General features: G+C 35.9%; 1 protein-coding gene across 15 annotated transcripts in view; it reads left to right on the top strand.

Annotated features, from left to right (window-relative positions):
• Nadsyn (NAD synthetase) overlaps positions 1-24086 on the top strand; it is a 1223365-nt gene that overhangs the window by 916100 nt on the left and 283179 nt on the right. Inside the window, exon 1 of one of the 15 annotated variants that reach the window (XM_067782512.1) lies at positions 2189-2822. The exons of the other annotated variants lie outside the window; for them this stretch is intronic. The gene's annotated coding sequence lies outside the window, so the exon portion shown is untranslated. Of the gene's footprint in view, positions 1-2188; positions 2823-24086 lie in introns of those variants that run through there. 15 annotated transcript variants of the gene reach the window in all.

The following is a 24086-nucleotide window of genomic DNA, read 5'->3' on the forward strand; positions in this document are numbered from 1 at the left end:
GCTGTAAATTCATTGTCGCTTAGAATCTTAATTTTCCGAATTAGGCTAATTGCAGTATTTGTTTTTTGTTTCCATGGATGGTTTGTGTGGTATTTTACTATTCTACCCGATGCAGTAGTTTTCGCAAACCAATTCATTGCAATCTTTCTATTTCTCCGATATATCTCCACGTCTAGGAAGGCAATCTCGCCATTGTTCTCTTCTTCTTTCGTAAACTGTAGTTTGGTATGCTGCGCGTTTAGAGTATTCAGTATGTCTTCCACGTCCTTTATCTTTACTATTGCAAATATGTCGTCTACATATTTTTTTATGTATTTGACATGTATGTTCAGCTAAGCTCTCGTCGAAAATTTTGTCAAGTACGATATCAGCTATCGTTGGGGATAATGGGTTACCCATGGGCATACCATAAATTTGATGGTAAAAAGTATTGTTGTATGTAAAATAGTTGTTGTCCTGAAGAAAAAATTCAAGAATCTTCTGGAATTGCTTTCTTTCAATATTTGTATACTCTTCTAATTTATTCCATTTTTGTATGATGGTATTTATGGCTAGTCTCTTACGTAATATTTTCTGGGGGAAACAGATTTTGAAAAAATATTGAAAAATCATGATAAAGTTTCCAAAAGGATTCCCGCTAATACTCAAAAGACACATGAGAACAAACTGAAAACGCAAGTTTCGAAAAATATCAGTAAATTTGGGATCAGATACAATGAGGAGTGGTTCATCAATAAAACTAGCATCGATGTACCACAAAAATCACGCTTGTTGCTGTCTCTTGGAAAGAAATTTGAACTGCCCGTACAAGGAACACTTTTTCCCCAATACATATCGTTGCCGATTTAGAACAAGGGATACAAGAAATTGAGGATGAAAGAGAAAAAGATATGGCAATGAGTAATCTCGCTGCAAAAATCAACACATACCAAAATAAACTCAGAAACAGTGCAAAGGAAAAATGTATATTAAAGATATACGCCGACACCCAAAAATTCATTAACCAACACAAACCTGACAATAGTAACAAACGCATACAAAAGCAACAAAACTGTATTAATGTATAAAAAAGACTATGAACAGAAAATTGGGCAGTTGTTAAATGACAAGCAAACGTACAAAACTATAAGAAGTGATCCCACCTAAAAGTTACTGCAGAAAATAGTTTAATTATAAATGACCTGTTTTAACAGAAAAAAATCAGCGTAAAAGAGAAATACAAATTAACATCATCAGCCGCCAACGCACCGAGACTGTACGGAATTCCTAAGACACATAAACCGAACTTACCTCTTAGACCAATTTTCTCGTCCACGAACGTACCTTGTTTCAGTTTATCTAAATATATTGGAAATATTTTTAAAAATATAGTATCGGAAGATTACAACCTAAAAACCTTTTTCCAACTTAGAAATCAAATAGAGAACATTCAAATTCTAGACGACAAAATGCTAATCTCTTTTGACGTCATATCCTTATTCACTAACATTCCAATGCTCCTAGTCATACGCACCATCATACAAATATTGAAAGAAATCAATTCCAGAAGATTCTTGAATTTTGTCTTCAGGACAACAACTATTTTACATACAATAATACTTTTTACCATCAAATTTATGGTATGCCCATGGGTAACCCATTATCCCCTACGATAGCTGATATCGAATTTGACAAAATTTTGGACAACAGCTTAGCTGAATTGAAGGCAAAAACATACATGTCAAATGCATAAAAAAATATGTAGACGACATTATTACAATAGTAAAGATAAAGAACGTGGAAGACATACTGAATACTCTAAACGCGCAGCATACCAAACTACAGTTTACGAAAGAAGAAGATAACAATGGCGAGATTGCCTTCCTAGACGTGGAGATACATCGGAGAAATAGAAAGATTGCAATGAATTGGTATGCGAAAACTACTGCATCGGGTAGAATAATAAAATACCACACAAACCATCCATGGAAATAAAAAACAAATACTGCAATTAGCCTAATTCAGAAAATTAAGATTCTAAGCGACAATGAATTTACAGCAGAAAATAATGAAAAAAATAAGAAATATTCTTTTCAAAAATAGCTACCCGGTTGCACTCGTAAAACGGCTCATGGAAACGACAATAAATAATATTAGAAGTTCGAATAACGAAAATTCGAGAATTCAACAACAAAAAAAATATATTGGCGTTACATACGAACCAGGGTTGACAAACAATCGAACACTAAAAAGAATTAAAAAAAAAAAAGAAAACATAAGTTATGCTCACAAACCACATAACACGCTAAAAAAAAAATACACAAAACTAAATATAGAATTCAAAGATCAGAATAATGTGGTATATGAAATAAAGTGTAAAGGCAATGAAAATGATGAATGCAACAAGACTACATTGGCACTACAAAAAGAGCGTTGGGTATAAGACTACATGAACATGAAATGGACGCCAAAAATAAAAATGATACAACAGCACTTGCAAAACGCCTGACAAGCAACAATCACACAGCTGATTTCACCAACGCTAAAATATTGGACATAGAGCGAAAAGAAAACCGACGACTAACACTGGAAACCTTACGTATACAACAATAGCTGAGAAACGTCATATATTTCAAAGAAGATATAAACAACGCAAATAGTGCATATACTGCGGTGATAAAGTTAAATTAATAAACATGACAATCAAAAGGGAAAAGAACTGTGATATATTTTTAAATTAATGTTTAATGTACTGGTGTTAGAAATGTTATATGTATTAATGTTTTTGTGATGTTAGAAAATCATGTACAAAGTAAGGAGAAACTTACAAATACCATTACCTGGTGAGTCAACACGCAATGAAAAAATTTTATATTGAGACAAAATTATTAAGTGTGTTTATAACTAATTGCTATTTTCATGTTTATTGTTAATAAAAACAGAATACCCTGAGGATGGCGCTGTCGCGTCGAAACGCGTAGGTATGAACAAACAATAAATTTTTATTTTATTACCAAAAAACGGCCGAAGCAGCTCTCTATGCAACAAAATAAGTTAAAAGAAATTTCGCCCAATTACACACTTCATAAAAATTGATATATCTTTACTAAACTTAGTTCACGTACTTATCTGAACTCACTTTATCTTGTTATAAAAAATGGCCGAAATCCGACTATGACCACGCCCACTTTTTCGATATCGAAAATTACGAAAAATTAAAAAAAATACCATAATTCTATACATTACAAATATTAAAAAAGGGATGAAACACATGGTGGGTAATTGGATTCGTTTATTGACGCGAAATATAACTTTAGAAAAAACTTTGTTAAATGGGTGTGACACTTACCATATTAAGTAGAAGAAACTGAAAAAGTTTTGCCGGGCGAAATCAAGGGCCGTTGGAATCTTGGCAGGAATACTGTCCGTGGTATTACATATATAAATAAATTAGCGGTACCCGACAGTTGATGTTCTGGGTCACCCTGGTCCACATTTTGGTCGATATCTGGAAACGCATTCACATATACAAATAAAGGCCACTTCCTTATAAAACCCTCATTAATACCTTTAATTTGATACCCATTTCGTACAAACACATTATAGAGTCACCCCTGGTCCACCTTTATGGCGATATCTCTAAAAGGCGCCCACCTACAGAACTAAGGCCCACTCCCTTTTAAAATAGTCATTAACACCTTTCATTTGATACCCATATCGCACAAACGCATTCTAGAGTCACCCCTGGTCCACCTTTATGGAGATATCTCGAAAAGGCGTCAACCTATAGAACTAAGGCCCACTGCCTTTTAAAATAGTCATTAACACCTTTCATTTGATACCCATATCGTACAAACACATTCTAGAGTCACCCCTGGTCCACCTTTATGGCGATATCTCGAAAAGGCGTCAACCTATAGAAATAAGGCCCACTTCCTTTTAAAATTCTCATTAACACCTTTCATTTGATACCCATACCGTACAAATTCTAGAGTCACCCCTGGTCCACCTATATGGCGATATCTCGAAAAGGCGTCCACCTATACAACTAAGGCCCACTCCCTTTTAAAATACTTATTAACTCCATTCATTTGATACCCATATCGTAAAAACACATTCTAGAGTCACCCCTTGTCAACTTTTATGGCGATATCTCGAAAAGGCGTCCACCTATAGAACTAAGGCACACTTACTTTTAAATAATTATAAACACCTTTCATTTGATACCCATATCTTAGAAACGCGTTCTAGAGTCACCCCTGGTCCACCTTTATGGCGATATCCCGAAATGGCGTCAACCTATAGAACTGTGGCCCACTCCCTTTTAAAATACTCTTTAATACCTTCCAAGTCTAAGATTTACATATTAAACTTATATTACCATATGTGATTGTGCCATTGACGCATATTTTAAATTTTGGTTTAACATCTCTAAATTTTCCTGATGCTTGGAATGTGGCTAATATTATACCTATTCCAAAAAAGGGTAATGCTTCCCAACTATGTGATTTCGGGCTTAATTAATTTTTCGAAATATATACATTTATTCAAAATCATTATATCAACCAAAATATATCTATCTAAAAGGGCTTATTGAGCCGATAAAAGGAATAAATCTTTATACATTTAGTGAAAATGTTGATGTCATCAAACCCGCTGAAGCTAAACCAGACTCAATTTTTATATTCGATGATGTAATATGTGGAAAACAAAGTACAATACGAGATTATTTTTGTATGGGTCGCCATAAGAACATTGATTCTTTCTATTTATGTCAAACTTATACAAAAATTCCTGAACACTTAATTCGTGATAATGCAAACATGATTATTGTGTTCAAGCAAGATGAAATGAATCTTAAGCATATCTATAATGATCATGTTATCGGAGATATGTCATACAAAACATTTTTAAAAATTTGTATAGTTTTGGGGAAATGAATACGGGTTTGTTGTTATAAGTAAAGATGATCCTATAAATAAAGGTCGATATCGAAAGGGTTTCGATAACTTTATACAACTATAAAAGATCTATAAAAGACATATACCACACCAGATTCTTATCAGATACACAGCTGATAGGTAACAGATTTGCCAAAATCATGTCAAATAATCATATGACTGTATTAGCAAATCTTGTTAAGATCAGGAAAGTATTAAAAAAAAAAACTTAAAAGAATGAAATTGGGAGAATTGGATAGAATGAACTTGTTGGAGGATACATTTAAACCCATTTCGAAACCATTAAATGAATTAGTTGATAATTTGAAAAACTCTAGTAATAAAAACAATGTTACCAATTATAATGGTGATGATGATGATGAAATTTGGCAGGCGGACAGTGCAAAAGAAAGTAAAGACATGGAAATTGATACATTGCCAACCGTTGAAAATTATGTGAATGATAATTATATGGATAGTAAAACAAACATTTATTCGAACGATGCAGATTTAGAATATTCTACATATAGTTCTCGGAAAGAAAATGTTGAGAGGCAAGCGATGAAGAAACCTAAAAAAAAGAAGCGAAAGCCTATTAATATTATTAATGAGCAATGTTTTAATAAAAAACAAAAACCAGATAATTTTGTTAGCGTTAGACGAAAAATAAATTTTATGAACGACTGCGAAAGACCAGCTTCGTATATTCCAAGTAAACCTCATGATGACGAATTAATAAAAAGAGTTGTACAAAGCAATGTAATGAAAACTGAATCAGATATCGATAAAATACCTGAAAAGCGAAAATCTGGTGATATCATTAATGAGCAATGTTTTGATAAAACCCAAAAATTAGATAGTGTTATCGGCGTTAAAGAAAAAATATATTATATGAATAATTGTGAACGAACAGCCGCGCATATCCCCAGTAAACTAAATGATGAACAATTACTAAACAAGGCTGTAGAAAGTCAAAATCAAGCTGAAACTTTAAATGATAATATTTCTCTAACTGAACATGATATTTTGAGAAGAATCGAAGAAGATCATAATATGCGGGAAAGACATACACCTGTAGAAATTCAAAATCAAGCTGAAACTTTAAATGATAATACTACTCTAACTGAACATGATATTTTGAGAAGAATCGAAGAAGATCCTAATATGCGAGAAAGACATAAACCTGTAAAACATCAGAGTAAAAATCAATTAAATGAAGATTATAAAATTACTCTCCTCCCCAATTTACTATTGCACAATATAAAATTGCTTAAAGATATTAAAATGCTTGATACATTGTATGGTCTGAATAGAGATTCAAATGGACAATGGCGATTTGGACTCAAACCATTAAAATTTAGTTCTAGAAATGTTTTACAGATTGGTAGAGATAAATGGAAAATGACACCAGGTCTGTTCGATTTAATATTTCATAGAAAACCACAACATTATAAAAAGGGTGATTTGCACACTTATCGACAGATTTTATTAGATACAAATGCTCACAAGCGTAACTATAACCCAGATAGTCAAATTAAGGGGACAAAATCTTATAAATATCTACATATTATCAGGAAATTATTCAATTATGATCTACACTCGTTCATAAGGGGTAAAGGTTTATTGAAATCAATCGATTGCCGTGAAAATATTTATTAATATTAGGATAATCCTAATGAGTTGGTGGACAGATAGAGAGAGGTTGCTTATATCTTCAACAAGTGCTGGTCATAACAACCATCAAAACGAGATTATATCAATTATTGAAGAGTTGCGAGAAGCAAATATTATTAAGTAATGTGAGCATAAATAAATTTGGACATTCCTCATTTGGTAATAGTCGGTCGAAAACGAAAACAATGCTAGACCGAAATAAAAACCTTAATTTAAACAAGAAAAGAATAATTAACCTAGCTGCTCCTATAGAAGAAGATGATGCAATTTCGAAAGTATTCTTTTTCGAAGAGTTAAATAAGATAAAAACTAAATTGGAACATCAAATCAGAGGAGAGTAGCGATGCTGTAAAGCTACTTGAAAGCTATTTGACAAACAGGTACCAACGGGTGATATGTGGAGATAGTGGATCCAGTAAAATCTAGAGTACCACAAGGTTCTATTCTTGGTCCAGTTTTATTTAGTTTGAACATTAGTGACATAGAAAAATGCTGTCGTAATGTATCCATTCATCTCTACGCGGATGATGCTCAGGTATACCTTGGCTTAATGGAGGATTTAGTTTGCCGATTAAATGAAGATTTAGAAGCTATATTTCAATGGTCTAAAAAGTACAAGCTACACTTTAATGCATCCAAAACAAAGGCGATCGCTATTTCACATTTTTCCTACAATCTGGATGGCATTTCTCCGATAGTTATAAATGGATCTGGATTTTCGGTACAATTGCGGCTGCATGCTCACCAAAATGTAGATCCTGATCAAACGTCACACACAAGATTTTGGAGTGTGGGACAGTCGGCAGCGTAGTGTCATCGACGTGGATGTTCAAAATGGTCGACATTTGGGACGTCCATGTTGTAAATAAGGTCGCGGAGGATTTAGTTGGCGATAAAACTGGAGAGATCAGGGAGGTAGCCGTTTATTCTGTTGCAAATCTCATCGATCTGTGGGCCTGGGCCTGTGCAGTCATCGGCGTAGGAAACGATAGTAACTCCTTCTGGTGGCGAAGGTTGCTTAGATATGTAGAAATTAAACAAAAGTGGGGATAGGACACCACCCTGTGGCACCCCTTGTTTAATTCTTCTTGGTTTTGATGTTTCGTTTCTAAATTGCACCGATGCCTGCCAACCACCCAGATAATTTACGGCCCACCTTTTAAGACATTGGGGAAGGGTAGACCCTTCCAGGTCTTGCAGTAACGTGCCATGGTTGACCGTATCAAAAGCTTTTGATAGGTCTAGCGCAACGAGTACTGTTCTATGGTGGGCGTTTTGATTTAAACCGCAATTTATCTGAGTGCTAATGGCATTTAGCGCGGTGTTGGTGCTATGGAGTTTTCTGAAGCCATGCTGATGACAGGCTAGCTGCAAATTTGCTTTGAAGTAGGGGAGCAAAATGGCTTCAAGCGTCTTGGCTACTGGCTATCGGGCGATATCTCTCCTATCTGCATGTGTTCAGATAAGATGATTAAGCAAACTTGCCCTCATTCAATTGTATATACATATTTAGTTCCACTCGTTGTATCTTATTCATTTTTGTTTTATTATTAAGTTAACAATATTTACTTTACAACTGCGTTAAAGAAAGACTTAATTTTATAAAATTGTTGTTGTTCTGTTAACACTGCTTCGCCCCATTCAATGGGCATGACTACTCACAAATTGTCATCAGAGTCCTCTAACGGGATTCCGAGGAAACTGGCAGTTTCAACAGGGCGCGGACCATCGGGAGATTGCTGTGTGGCGTAGGTTCCACTTTACAAGTGAAAAGATGATTGGTGTCATCGCATGCAGGACATACATTACGTATGTCGGGGTTGATTGCAAGTGATAGTTTAACTTGTTGCAGTCGCCAGAACGAAGTGGAGGTGGGGCTAGATAATGCAGTTGTTTGCTAGGGTGTCCTGGTTTGTGACAGTTTAGCATAAACTACCTGTTCAGCATTTCGATGTGCTATTTAATGTTGAGTTCTTTGTAGGTGGAGCGACTAGAGATTTTTTTGTCCCGAGCAAGGGCTGTCATTTCGGTGTAACCCAAATTTTGTAAAATCAAAATAGTGAATAAAATTAGAATTTTTAAGCAAGTATTAGATACTCTATTCCCGCACGATTTTTTTGGGAAAAATATGTAATAGGCGCTTCACTTTCATCTAAAACCCCTTTTTTTCAAGCTGGTCTTTTACAGCTCAAAAAATATTAACTATTATTGCAGTACAAAGTACACAAATAAAAATAATAATTTCTATGCCTTCAGTGTTTTTATAAATTTTATTTTCATTCACAAATACAATAGGCTCATTCCATTTCAAGACACCCGGTCCGCACAGGACAGGATTTTTGCTTTCGATGAAATTTTAATATGCTATTCTTTGGTCAAAATAATGAAACACGTGTTTTTTTTTGCCTCAAAAAAATTTTTTTCGGATTTATCGGCAATTGAATTCCATAAAATTCAATCGGTATTTTATTCACCTATTTTATCAACTGTCAATAACTTTGTCAAAAATTAAACGATTCTCATGATTTCTCAAAAAAGGTTATTTTTTTGTTATTGAAACTTTTTCTATATTGAGTGAACAGTTAATATTTCATTTTGGCTAAATCCCTATTAGCCAAAACCTATTGTTTTCGAGATATGAATTTTTGAATATTAAACATTTTTTCCCCCATTTATTGATGCAATGCATTAAAGCATACAATAACTTTGTCAAAAATTAACCGTTTCTCATGTTTTTTTTCTTCGAAATGTTCGCTATTATTTTTAAATTTATATAAATTTTTAAGAAATATATAGTGAACAGATGTACATACCTAAACGATTTTTAAGATAAATATAAAATAAAAAATAGGTAGGTACTTTGTGTTAGGATGCAAAGCTTCACGTTTTTTGTGGTCAGCATGTAAATACTATGACTGCGAATCACGTATTTCAACAATATATGACGTAAGCGTAACTACTTGATGAAATTTGTGGAATTTTGAAGCTTCTAGCCGTAAAACAGGGGCAAAAATGAGAGTTTATATGGGGTATATAATATATATACCACGGATCTCTATGATTTTTTCACACAACAATATATACTATATACGTAAGCAGTTGTTGAAATTTGAAGCTTATAGCTGTTAAAATGGGGTAGAAATTGAGAAAAGTTTCTTATCAGAACAATCGGTTGTATGAGATATATAATATATATACCACCGATCACAATGATTTTTTCAGACAACAATATATGCTACACACGTAAGCATTTGGTGAAATTTGAAGCTTCTAGCTGTTAAATGGGGCTGAAATTGCGAATATATATATATATATATATATATTATATATACCACCATATATATACTATATATACCACCGATCTTTGATTTTTGAAAAAATCATAACTCAAGAATGGCTAAACCGATTTGGGATTTCAAAATCAACTAACCATCATCTCTCCTTCCTGTATCTTTCCTTAAAATTTCATGGAAATCTGTAGAGCCGTTCTCGAGTTATGGAGTGACAATCAAAATGTACACTTCTTTTTATATATATAGGTATACGACCGATCTCATCAATTTTTTTAGACAACAATATGTGCAATATACGAAAGTATATGGTGAAGTTTGAAGCTTCAATCTGATAAATTGAGGATGATATGACAAAAATCCTCTTTTTCTGAAAAATTGGTTGTATGGAGGATATATGCTATAGTCGCCCGATCCGGTCGTTTCCGAAAAATGTCTAATCGGACACCCAAATACACCCGCTCACCAAATTTTATCAAGATATCTCAAAAATTGAGGGACTAGTTTGCATACATGAAAAATGCCGCGTTGCAACTGAAAGAAAAGACGCTGCCTAGGGGGCTACGTTAAAAGCGAGCGCGACAAGAGGAGTGTGTGAACGCTATCGTGAGTTGAAAAAGGAAGCGAGGCGCCTTTTCAGCAAGAAAAAAGCAGAAGCAGAAAGGCGTGAGTGCGAGGAGCTTTAGCTGGGCGCTGATGGATTGCCTGCGGAGCTATTCAAGTACGGCGGCGAGAAGTTGGTACGGCGCATGCAGCAGCTTCTTAGCAAAATATGGGCGGAAGAGTGCATGACCGACGGTTGGAATCTAAGTGTTCTTTGCCCAGTCCACAAGAAGCGGGATACTGCAAAATGCACCAACTATCGTGGAATCAGCCTTCTCAATATCGCATATAAGGTCCTTTCAAGTGTATTGTGCGAAATGACGTTGAGCAACACCATCGGCTCAGTCAGAATTGGGAAGGACCTCTCCGAGCCGTTCGGAACTAAACGAGGTTTCAGACAGGGTGACCCCCTATCGTGCGATTTCTTTAATTTGATGCTGGAGAAAATTATACTAGCTGCAGAACTTAACCGCATTGGAACAATATACTATAAAAGCGTGCAATTACTGGCATATGCTGATGACATTGATATCATCGGCCTAAACACCCGCGCTGTTAGCTCTGCTTACTCCAAACTGGAAAAAGAAGCGGTAAAGATGGGTTTGATGGTGAATGAGGACAAAACGAAGTACCTGCTGTCATCGAGCAAAGAGTCAGCGCATATGCGCCTTGGCAACCAAGCTACTGTTGTCAGCCATAATTTCGAAATAGTAAAAAACTTCCTTTATTTGGGAACCAGCATCAACACTAGCAATAACATCAGCACTGAAATCCAGCGAAGAATCAAACTTGCCAATAAATGCTATTTTGGACTAGGTAGGCAATTGAAAAGTAAAGTCCTCTCTCGGCGAACGAAAATCATACTCTACAAGTCACTTATCGTTCCCGTCCTGCTATATGGGGCAGAAGCATGGACCATGACAACAGCAGATGAAGCGGCTTTGGGAGTGTTCGAGAGAAAAGTTCTTCGAAAGATTTATGAACCTCTACGCGTTGGCGATTGTGAGTACCGAAGAAGATTTAATGATGAGCTGTACGAGCTATACGCAGACATCAAGATAGTCCAGCGAATTAAAACGCAGCGGCTGCGCTGGCTAAGCCATGTTATGCGAATAAAAGATGATGCTCCGGCCAAGAAAGTGTTTCTATCGGAACCTGCCTATGGAAGCAGAGGTAGAGGGCGGCCCCACTCCGTTGGAAGGACCAGGATGAAAACGCTTTAAACTCCCTTGGTGTGACCAATTGGCGCCGGTTGACGGAGCGAAGGAGCGACTGGCGCGCCTTGTTGGACGGCCGTAACCGTTTTGACGGTTAAGCGCCAATTAAGTATGTAAGTAAGTTTGCATACAAACAGACAGACGGACATGGCTAAATCAACACAGCTCTTCATCCTGATTATTTCGGTATACTTAATGATGAGTCTATCTATTTTCCTTTAAGGACTTACAATTTTGGGATTCGTGACGAAATTAATATACCATTTCATTTTCATGAAAGGTATAACAATAACCGTTTTTTTTAAATATTAATTTTTGAAAAAAAAGTCATAAATTTTTACTAAATACTAAGAAAAAAAATTGTTTGTAACTATATGCAATTGTTTATAAATTTATATAAAATTAAAAGCAATAGCGAACATTTCGAAGAAAAAAGCATGAGAATCGGTTAATTTTTGACAAAGTTATTGTATGCTGTAATGCATTGCATAAATAAATGGGGGAAAAAATGTTTAATATTCAGAAAGTCATATCTCGAAAACAATAGGTTTTGGCTAATAGGCATTTAGCCAAGTTGAAATATGAACTGTTCACTCAATAGAGAAAAAGTTTATAAAAAAATAAATAAATTTAAGGCGCGATAACCTCCGAAGAGATCTAAGGCCGAGCTTCTCTTCCAATTTGCGTCGTGCTCCTCTTGATTTTTCCCTACAAATTGGCCGGACGGGACCTACATGTTTTATGCCGACTCCGAACGGCATCTGCAAGGCAGATGAGTTTTCACTGAGAGCTTTTCATGACAGAAATACAATCGGAGCGCTTGCCAGACACTGCCGAGGGGCGACCCCGCTTAGAAAAATTTTCTTCTAATTGAAAAATCTTATTTCTAAAATTTTGATGTTGCACCCAGGGCATACGGTGTGATAGGCGGAGCACGCTACTATCACACCACGGTGGCCGCAAAAAAATAACCTTTTTTGAGAAATTAATTTTTGAAAAAAGTCATAAATTTTTACTAAATACTAAACAAAATTGTGTTTTTTTTTTTAATTATATGCTATTGTACCATTCTTAAACGGCCAGCAACTAACCCTGTCATCGAGTACCAAGTATCTGGGACTAACATTTGACTGCAAGTTGAATTGGAAAGTATGCATCGAAGAGCGGGTACGGAAGGCCTGCATCGCCTTCTATGCCTGCAAATCAATGTTTGGTAAGAAATGGGGACTGAAGCCAAGCATGGTACTTTGGATGTACGAGGCGGTGGTGCGCCCGGTGCTTACCTATGGTTCCATAGTCTGGTGGGAAGCTCTAATTAAGAGCTACAATCTCACCAGCCTGCAAAAAGTCCAGCGCACTGCGTGCGTTGGTTCCATAGGGGCCCGAAGCACTTGCCCCACAGCTGCTTTAGACCCCATTTTGCACCTGCTTCCGATCGACTTGCATATACTTTGTACACCGTCACAAACCGCACTGTGACTCAGGGAGTCTGGGTGTTGGAAGGATACTCAGCAAGGGCATAGTAGTATCCTAAAGAAATTCCCGGATGGTTCATGTAGTACCCAGACAGATTACTACCCTCGCAAACTGAAGTTTGACTACGGTTGTAATCCCGCCATTCCTAGCAGAAACGAGTGGAAGAGAAACCCGGGCATAAGAGTCGACGACATCCAAATCTACACTGACGGCTCCAAGATGGAATCGGGAGCGGTGACCGGAGTCTTCTCTGAGTCCCTAGATTTGTCTGCATCATTCAGACTCCCGTCGCACTGCAGCCTGTTTCAAGCAGAAATCCTCGCGATTTGGCAAGCCTGCAAATCACTGGAGGGCTTGAATGTAGCTGGTAAAGTTTGCGTCCTGTCGGATAGCCAGCAGCGATAAAAGCGCTTTCCTCGCCACACATTAACTCAAAATTAGTGTGGGCTTGTAAGCGACTCATATCCCAGTTATCCACCAATCTAGAACTACGTGTTATCTGAGGCCCGGGTCATAGGGGTATAGAGAGTAACGAGAAGACCGACGAGCTAGGACGCAGGGGCTCATTGGAGATGAACGAGGAAATAACCAGTGTCGAAGTAGGCATACCTTTAGCAGTAGATAAGGGGAATATCCAAAGCTTCTACTTCAAGAAACAGAAACAAAGTGGAATAACATTACCACCTGTGCAATATTAAAATCCATTTGGCCAAACTATGATGGAAAGAGGACGAAAAGTCTTCTGAACCAATCGAGGGCTAACACACGCAAACTGATAGCAGTCTGCACCGGTCATTGGGCAGTAGGTACGCATACGGAAAAGATGGGCATTCCGTATAACGACTACTGCAGAAGCTGCAAAGATCCAAATGACAGGGTGACAGTAGAACACTTTACGTGTAAATGCCCGGCTCTAGCTAGAGCCCGGCTAAGGTTCCTTGGAACCCCGTTTCTAGAAGACCTCATAGAGTTATCCGTGATAACAATCCCGAATATTCTTAATTTTATCAACAAGTCTGGCTGGTTGTAATACATTGACCGTAACATTCCGTAGGTTTTTAGACGAGTTACGTGGCATCAAAACGGCTTTAAATAGCTATTTGGGCGACCAGGGACGCAGCCATTTCACCTACTTACCTATAAATGGAAATGTTGTGAAATATGAGAAGACTGTCAAAACTCTTGAATTTATTTTAAATAAGCATCTTACTTGTGTTGATCATGTGAATTCCTCAATTAGTAGGTTATATTAAATATTAAGGCATTTATGGAAAACGGCTTATTTTATTCGAGAAGATATAAAACTTAAACTTGTCAAAAGTCTATTAATACCAATAATATCTTACCATGCATTGATATACGGTTGCCTGGATAAAGCTTCCATGAACAAATATCAACTACTAATTAATAATTGTGCCAGATATATCTATCTTAAACGGAAATATGATCATATTTCGAACTTCTCAAAAACTATTCTTGAATGCAGTTTATCAGCATTCTTTGACCGTCGTTTAATAATATTTATACATAATATTATCTTTTCTCGTACACCGGAATACCTTTTTGTAAAACTTACTTTCGCACAATCATCCCGTACTTGCAACCTAATTGTACCGCATTTTAAGTATTCAGAACATCGAGAATATTTTTCGTGAGGGCTGTGCAGTTGTGGAATGCTTTGCCTAATAAAGTAAAGTTAGAATCAAATCATAAGCGCTTCAAATTAGCTGTACATCGTACCCTTTGCTCTTCAACATTCTTATGTGTTTTACTTTTTCTTTTTTACTTACCACCATGCAACATATGCTGTATGGTTTCAATGTTACTTATATTTTTGTTTCTAGCTTTTAAACTTACTTTGTACAAGTAATAAGAATAATAACAAATATGGCACTGTAAAAGACTATGTCTATGTATGTGATTTTCCTTATTTTGTCTCCAAAGCTCTCAGCTGAGTATGTAATGTTCGGTTACACCCGAACTTAGCCTTCCTTACTTGTTTGTTTACGATTTGAGTCATTGTTAGCTTTTGTTTTCGAAGATGCAGACTGCTTTGTTGTTGCAGCCGAACCAGGGTCATTGACTTCGATTTGCGAAGTTGACTGCTTTGCTTTTTCGGTCAAATCTGTTTGAATAGCCTTGTCAAAGAGTATATATTGTCAAGAGGCGTCACTCGATACTTTGTTGTTGCCAAAGCAACCCTGTCATGTCGAATGTGATTCTCAAGGAAGTTTTGTTTAGTTTTTTTTAATTGAATCATATATAGTTATGCGGTAAAGTGACTTTGCATAATTACGATTTTTGGAAAGAGAATTAATTAATTAATTTAATACAATCAGTAAAATAAACACAAATACCCCACGAAAATGTATAGAAGGCGTTTTTATAAATACATCTGATAAAAAAAACAACGACTACCTTGAGAAAACATCGAGTAATTTGCTTTGGCAACAACAAAAGTATCGAGTGACGCCTCTTGACAATATATACTCTTTGGCCTTGTACCAAGCACCACAATGAACTGTTTTAAGATCGTTTTTATACTCAGTTGAGCAGAGCTCACAGAGTATATTAAGTTTGATTGGATAACGGTTGGTTGTACATATATAAAGGAATCGAGATAGATATAGACTTCCATATATCAAAATAATCAGGATCGAAAAAAAATTTGATTGAGCCATGTCCGTCCGTCCGCCCATCCGTCCGTCCGTTAACACGATAACTTGAGTAAATTTTGAGGTATCTTGATGAAATTTGGTATGTAGGTTCCTGAGCACTCATCTCATCACGCTATTTAAAATGAACGATATCGGACTATAACCACGCCTACTTTTTCGATATCGAAAATTTCGAAAAACCGAAAAAGTGCGATAATTCATTACAAAATACAGATAAAGCGACGAAACTTGGTAGATGAGTTGAACTTATGACGCAGAATAGAAAACTAGTAAAATTTTGGACAATGGGCGTGGCACCACCCACTTTTAAAAGAAGGTAATTTAAAAGTTTTGCAAGCTGTAATTTGGCAGTCGTTGAAGATATCATGATGAAATTTGGCAGGAACGTTACTCCTATTACTATATGTACGCTTAATAAAAATTAGCAAAATCGGAGAAGGACCACGCCCACTTTTAAAAAAATTTTTTTTTAAAGTAAAATTTTAACAAAAAATTTAATATCTTTACAGTATATAAGTAAATTATGTCAACATTCAACTCCAGTAATGATGTGGTGCAACAAAATACAAAAATAAAAGAAAATTTCAAAATGGGCGTGGCTCCGCCCTTTTTCATTTAATTTGTCTAGGATACTTTTAACGCCATAAGTCGAACAAAAATTAACCAATCCTCTTGAAATTTGGTATGGGCATAGATTTTATGACGTTAAATGTTTTCTGTGAAAACGGGCGGAATCGGTTGATGCCACGCCCAGTTTTTATACACAGTCGTCCGTCTGTCCTTCCGCATGGCCGTTAACACGATAACTTGAGCAAAAATCGACATATCTTTAATGAACTTAGTTCACGTGCTTACTTGAACTCACTTTATCTTGGTATGAAAAATGAACGAAATCCGACTATGACCACGCCCACTTTTTCGATATCGAAAATTACGAAAAATGAAAAAAATGTCATAATTCTATACCAAATACGAAAAAAGGGATGAAACATGGTAAGGCAATTGGATTGTTTTATTGACGTGAAATATAACTTTAGAAAAAACTTTATAAAATGGTTGTGACACCTATAATATTATGTAGAAGAAAATGAAAAAGTTCTGCAGGGCGAAATAAAAAACCCTTAAAATCTTAGTAGGTATTAGATATATAAATAAATTAGCGGTATCCCACAGATAATGTTCTGGGTCACCCTGGTCCACATTTTGGTCGATATCTGGAAAACGCCTTCACATATACAACTACCACCACTCTCTTTTAAAACCCTCATTAATACCTTTAATTTGATACCCATATCGTACAAACACATTCTAAAGTCACCCCTGGTCCACCTTTGTGGCGATATTTCGTAACGGCGTCCACCTATAGAACTAAGGCCCACTCCCTTTTAAAATACACATTAACACCTTTCGTTTGATGCCCATATTGTACAAACAAATTCTAGGGTCACCCCTGGTCCACCTTTATGGCGATATCTCGAAACAGCGTCCACCTATGGAACTAAGGATTACTCCCTTTTAATATACTCATTAACACCTTTCATTTGATACCCATATTGTACAAACAAATTCTAGGGTCACCCCTGATCCACCTTTATGGCGATATCTCGAAACGGCGTCCACCTATGGAACTAAGGATTACTCCCTTTTAAAATACTCATTAACACCTTTCATTTGATACCCATATCGTACAAACGCATTCTAGAGTCACCCCTGGTCCACCTTTATGGCGATATCTCGAAAAGGCGACCACCTATACAACAACCACCACTCCCTTTTAAAACCATCATTAATACCTTTAATTTGATACCCATATCGTACAAACACATTTTAGAGCCACCCCTGGTCCACTTTTATGACGATATTTCGAAACGGCATCCACCTATAGAACTAAGGCCCACTACCTTTTAAAATACTCATTAACACCATTCGTTTGATGCCCATATTGTACAAACAAATTCTAGGGTCACCCCTGGTCCACCTTTATGGCGATATTTCGAAACGGCGTCCACCTATGGAACTAAGGATTACTCCCTTTTAAAATACTCATTAACACCTTTCATTTGATACCCATATTGTACAAACAAATTCTAGGGTCACCCTTGGTCCACCTTTATGGCGATATCTCGAAACGGCGTCCACCTTGGAACTAAGGATTACTCCCTTTTAAAATACTCATAAACACCTTTCTTTTGATAGCCATATTGTACAAACAAATTCTAGGGTCACCCCTGGTCCACCTTTATGGCGATATCTCGAAACGGCGTCCACCTATGGAACTAAGGATTACTCCCTTTTAAAATACTCATTAACACCTTTCATTTGATACCCATATCGTACAAACGCATTCTAGAGTCAACCCTGATCCACCTTTATGGCTATATCCCTAAATGGCGTCCACCTATAGAACTATGGCCCACTCCCTCATAAAATACTCTTTAATGCCTTTCATTTGATACCCATGCCATACAAACACATTCCAGGGTTTCCCTCGGTTCATTTTCCTACATGGTTATTTTCCCTTATGTTGTCACCATAGCTCTCAACTGAGTATGTAATGTTCGGTTACACCCGAACTTAACCTTCCTTACTTGTTGTTATTGATATTAGAGAAAAATAACAAAGTTTACAAACGTCGATGGTTACAAGGACTTGTTTCTGTTTATGCTAGTATGAAGTATGAATGTTGGAGATTTCGAGTTCAATACTAAGCTCCCGAGAAGTGAAATTAAGAAACATTTCCTATTAACCATCGCCGTTTGTGTACTTTCTAATTTTTCTCTAATATCAATAACAAAAATTAGCCACGATCTCACTTACAATATCATCGTTTTACCGAAACATGGCTAAAATCGCATGTATTCAGTACTGAACTTCTGTGTAGTCGCTTCGAGATATCTCGTAAGGGCTATAGTCTTTTTAAGGTAGGTGTGAGTTTTTAATTGCCATTCGCTTGATGTTGTTTTTGTTGTAACGATAAAGACACCCCACGAAGGCCTTGGGTAGTGTTATCGATGTCGATGGTTCTTAGGTGATTCCCTTCCCTGAAGCTGACGGCATTGAGTTCCTTTATGTACGTGTAAAGCAATCCAATTACTTTATTTATATAACTGTTACCCATGCGTGGTTTCAGGGGGGGGGGGGGGGGGGGAATTTTTTGTATTGACAGTAATGAACTAGTAAATACTAATCTACATAGTAGTTTACTAATTTTTAATTTTTCATGCATTTTTAATATTTTTTTTTAATATATACTAGCGGCCCGGTACGTGCTTCGCTACGTATAAAGTGAAATATTAAATCAAACTCATTTATTACAAAAAAAAAGATATTTTATTATTTCCTAGCTATTTTAAAACTTAATCCAAAACATTTGGATAAACAATATGTTTCGTTTATCCATTTTGAGCATGAATAAACAAACGGCTGGGGGTACCGACTCTGGAACAGACAACATAAAGTTGGCCATGTGAAAAACATGATTCCTCCAAATTCACACCACAAACGTTAAGTGTTTGCCCTTGGGCTTTGTTGATGGACATCGCAAATGATAAACGCACAGGATATTGTAATCGTTTGAATTCAAATGGCATATCAGTTGGAATCATAGGGATACGCGGTATTAAACAAACTTCTCCTTTTGATTTACCAGTTAAGATCGTAGCTTCAATCAAATTTGGCAATAAATTTTTCACTGCCAATCTGGTGCCATTACACAGTTTTGGTGGATTAATATTGCGCAATAATATAATCAAAGAACCCACTTTCAGATTCAAACAATGCGGTGGCATACCAGCCGGTTGTAATGAATTTAATAATTCAATTGGATAATTCATTGCCTCATCTTGATTCATAGCACTGTCAATTGATTTATAAGTCGTGACTACACCTGGGAGTTTTGCTCGAATTTGAAAATTAATGGCATTGATATGAATGTTCTTCGGTGCTAAAATGGCGCTTTCTCTCAACCAATCATGATTTCTGTAATTGTGAAGAATATTTGGAAAAACACATTCAATCATTCAATTATCGATTTCGTAATTGTACAAAAATTGTTCGGTACAGTGATCAATCCGTTGGTTCTGTCGATTTGTATTTTGTCATCACCAATTTCTAACAATTGTTTTGAAAACTCATGGGCAGCTGGATGATTTTTTAGGTGAATACGCATATTAATGTTCAGTGCCAATTTTTGTACATATCTCCAAAGAACTGATGACTTCAAACAGGCATTTATTTCATCAGCAGGAGTTGATCGAGGAATGACAGGCAATGTTTGTCGAAAATCCCCTGACAGTAATATCAAAGCACCACCAAAAAGCTGTTGACGGTGCCCCACGTTTTTTCAGAAAAAATTAGTCAGAACCCTTTTTTCAGAAAGACAAAATTCTGAGGTCAAAACTCAGAAGTCAAATCTTAGAAGTCTAATTTCAGAAGTCAAATTTCAGAAGTCAAATTGCAGAAGTCAAAATTCAGAAGTGAAAATTCAGAAGTCAAATTTCAGAAAGCAAAATTCAGAAGTCAAAATTCAGAAGATAATCACACGACAGAAAAAAACATTAAATTTTTCTCAAAATTCAGAAAAGTTTATTTTTTATGTATAAAGAAAAAGTAGTACAATCTAAAATTTTAAATTATGTGCAATAGCAAGCATGTAATTAAATAAATCTTGTCGCGTTTATCATTTTCGAATGAATTTACAATATTAAAAATACGAAGTCTTTATATTTTATCTTGGGTTTCCGATATGGGTCGCCCCAACTGAAAATTGCTGCAGTTTTGTTTCTGTTATTGGCTGTTCGTTTTTAAACGGTTTTATTTAGCTTGACTTGACAGCCTGGGTGGCACGAATTTTGCAATTGAAATTTAAGTAACTTCTCGATAAGCTACAAGCATAAAACTTGGAATATAGTTCAGAACACGATAACAATGCAATAATAAAAAAACTCCGATAGGTGGCGCATGGATCGAAATATTTCAAAAAATCGTATTTGTGGTCCGTTTTGGCTCATATTTGGAACACATAATACATACATTAATAGAAGCGACCTATGATGTCCGATTTGGCTCATATTGGGAACAAATATTACATACAGTCCGCTAGAAATGACATCAAAATATTTTGGAGCTCGGGGAGGGACAAGCATACGTGGCGCAGAGTCGGGTCAAGTCTTTGGAAGGATTATGTATTGAGGACTCAGATTGTAACAAATTGTCAGCAAGAGTCTTTGTAATAATGAGTCACTAAATGAACTAAATAGAATGAGAAATAATAGGCAATAAATAAAGACTAAAAACTTGAAAAAAAATAATTTAAAAAAAAATTTTAGTTATACGGTTTTATTGAAAACAATACTTACATTAAGTAATAATAATACTTAAAGCTAGAAAATAATTATGTAGGTCCTAGGTATTAGTCATCACACTCCTCATCAATCTAGGGTGTTGACAAGACAATTAAATAAAAGCGTGAAATTTCTAAAAATGTGAGGCATATCATAACCTTATTCAGGTTCAGTTGGTCTTATATATGACTATCAATAGAAATTTGACACGTCTAACGCTTTTATTTAATTGTCTTATCAACGCACTAAATTGGTGATGAGTGTGATGGCTAGTTCCTAGGACCTACCTAATTATTTTCTAGCTTTTAGTATTATTATTACTTTATGTAAGTATTGCTTTCAATAAAACCGTTTAACTAAAAAATTTTTATTTTATTTATTTTATTTATGAAATTAAATATATTAGGGTGTGTCCCAAATGCATATTCCATAATTCGATTGGATATACCTTCTTTTGACGTTGCTGTGTTCCAGGCTGAAAAAAAATTCAGAAGTCAAATTTCAGAAGCCAAAATTCGAAAAGTAATCAGACAGCAAAAAAACTTTAAATTTTGGGCAAAATTTAATGTTTTTTTGCTGTCTGATTACTTTCCGAATTTTGACTTCTAAATATTGACTTCTGAAATTTGACTTCTGAATTTTGATTTCTGAAATTTTGTTTCTGAATTTTGGCTTTCTGAAAAAAGGGTTCTGACTAATGTTGGGTGAAAAAATGTGTTTCTGAATATTTTTTTTCTGAATTTATGGGGGAACCGCTGTTGATTACCACGTAAATCTTGCATTGTTCGATTAAATGCTTCTAGTAATTTTTTATTCGCCATTGTACACTCATCCCATAAAATAATTGACGTTAATCGCAGAACTTTCGCCATAGCAGAATTTCTTGAAATATTGCAAGTTGCAGTTTCAATCACCTATAAATTCAACGGAAATTTTAATGCAGAGTGTGCTGTCCGACCACTTTAAATATTATGTAGCAGCAATTCCCGAAGATGCAAGTGGCAGTGCAATTTTCCGTTCCGATCGAATAGTCGCTAAAATCAGTGATATAACGAACGTTTTGCCTGTACCACCAGGTGCATCCAAGTATTATAATCCACCTGCATTATTGGAAATGGCTTGCATGATTGTGTCATACACATGTTTTTGCTAAATATTCATTTTGGTTATTCGATTGTACAAATAAACGCAAATCATTAGAATTGAATTCCTGTTCACGTTTCAATTCACGATCAAACAGATCATGCATCTCACGATTTGGTGCGATCATACCCAATTGTACTAATGTTTTATTTGCAATCGTTAGACACATATCTTCAATTATTATCAAAGATTCGTTGTACATTTCCAAAGTTATCAACAAATCAGGATTAAAATATCTTCTGCAATATAATGTTTATATTTGTTCCATAATTCAAGTGGATTTGATGGCATACATGTTGATAATATAATGGCAAATAGCATTCGTATTTGTTGAGGATGAGCCGAAATAGATGCATCATGAAGGGTTGAATCCCAATGTGCATCATCTTCCAACAAATGCAAAAGTTGGCATGCTTCACGGTATGTTTGATACAAATGACCGTTGACTGTTCTCAATTCATGAAATGATTTTGGGCCATTCACGTTAACTAATAACAATCTCAAATAAAAACACTCAACATTGTTTGGATGTACTGTATATATTATCCCAATTGCATCTGTTTGGAAAATGCCAGGATGCCCATGAACTGCTGTTCCTTGTTTAGGTCTTTGAAATTTTTTCGAAGACACATTCCATGTGTAATACTGAGGCACTTCGGAATATAACAAAGTTATCGCAAATGTATCAGTTTCGCATAATTTGAAAAAAGCTGTTAACGTAGTTGCTGGTGGTTGTGCTGCTCTTTCCACTACATTTGCTACATTAAAATAAACACGTTGGCCATTCTCAAGATGTACAGCCAAGTGAACAACCGCAGGATGTCATTCGTGCATTGGAAACGACATAATCCTCCAGACAGCTTCATTGCTACTAATATAGAGCCCCATTTGATACTGAGTAATTTCATCATTTGTATTATCACAAGCAAAACCGAAAATTGCCACATCGCTCCCTTTATTTACATACTTGCAAATATATTTAATGGACTTGACAGAATTACAATATTCCACATTTATATGAGCATTGAATATTTTCGATAATAATGGACAATACGGAACCACCCAACGATTATCAACTTCAACTTCCTGGCTATACATTCTAATGGTCGCTGTTTTGCTATTATCATTAGGTGATCTACGTCGATACAACGGATATCCGGCATTGCCCGTTATTGCGTCTGAAGTAAATTGCCTTGGGTATCGTTTCGAACACTTTTCATCAATCATACATGGTGAATTCACATTTAGTTCACCGCACGGTCCATGTATCATGTTTTTAACGACAACTTGAAATAACTCAGGATCAGCAGTGTGATCAGGAATTTCAGCTGATATAAGGTTATCGATTTGATCCGGAGTTATTTTATGTACCAGCCAAATTAGTATATGTGCATGCGGTAATCCCCTTTTCTGCCATTCGGTGGAGTACATATGGCAACGCACCTCCCCAAATACATATAATTTCACAACTAAATCCATAAGTGCTTTACATTTTTGCCGAAAAACACGCGCAGTAATGTCATGACGATCGGTTGTCGACTGTTCTGCAAATAAATTGTTTTTGATGTCATCCCACTGCGGATTACTTGAAAATGTAATGAACAGATCCGTTCGACCGTATTTTCGTACATAACACATTGCGTCTTGTGAATATTCGTTCATATTCCGTGGGCTACCAATATACGAAGATGGCAATATAGTTAAACGTCCGATGTCATTAATATTAGCATCATTCGCTATCGCA

The sequence above is a fragment of the Eurosta solidaginis genome, chromosome 4 (assembly GCF_040869045.1).
Source record: "Eurosta solidaginis isolate ZX-2024a chromosome 4, ASM4086904v1, whole genome shotgun sequence".
Classification (NCBI taxonomy): Eukaryota; Metazoa; Arthropoda; class Insecta; order Diptera; family Tephritidae; genus Eurosta; species Eurosta solidaginis.